At 44.3% G+C, this 237-nt stretch overlaps 1 non-coding gene across 1 annotated transcript; it reads left to right on the top strand.

The window, feature by feature from the left end:
* The first annotated feature begins 70 nt into the window (after positions 1-70).
* Positions 71-153, top strand: trnal-cag (transfer RNA leucine (anticodon CAG)). The gene has a single exon. It is a non-coding gene; the product is annotated as a tRNA-Leu (tRNA).
* The last annotated feature ends 84 nt before the right edge of the window (positions 154-237 follow it).

Consider the following 237-nt stretch of genomic DNA (forward strand, 5'->3'; position numbering starts at 1 on the left):
ACATAAAATCAGTGATTAAAAACATAGGTTTTCAGGGCTGTTTTACACCAAATGAAAAACCAGTAACCACGTCAGAATGGCCGAGCGGTCCAAGGCGCTACGTTCAGGTCGTAGTCTCCAATGGAGGCGTGGGTTCGAATCCCAGTTCTGATAATGTGTGTCTTTCGCAGTTTATCATTTCTCACCACAGTTTATTCCGTCATCAAGAGGAGCTTAGCCAAACTTTCGGCACAATTC

The sequence above is a fragment of the Austrofundulus limnaeus genome, unplaced genomic scaffold (assembly GCF_001266775.1).
Source record: "Austrofundulus limnaeus strain Quisiro unplaced genomic scaffold, Austrofundulus_limnaeus-1.0 Scaffold1062, whole genome shotgun sequence".
Taxonomy (NCBI): Eukaryota; Metazoa; Chordata; class Actinopteri; order Cyprinodontiformes; family Rivulidae; genus Austrofundulus; species Austrofundulus limnaeus.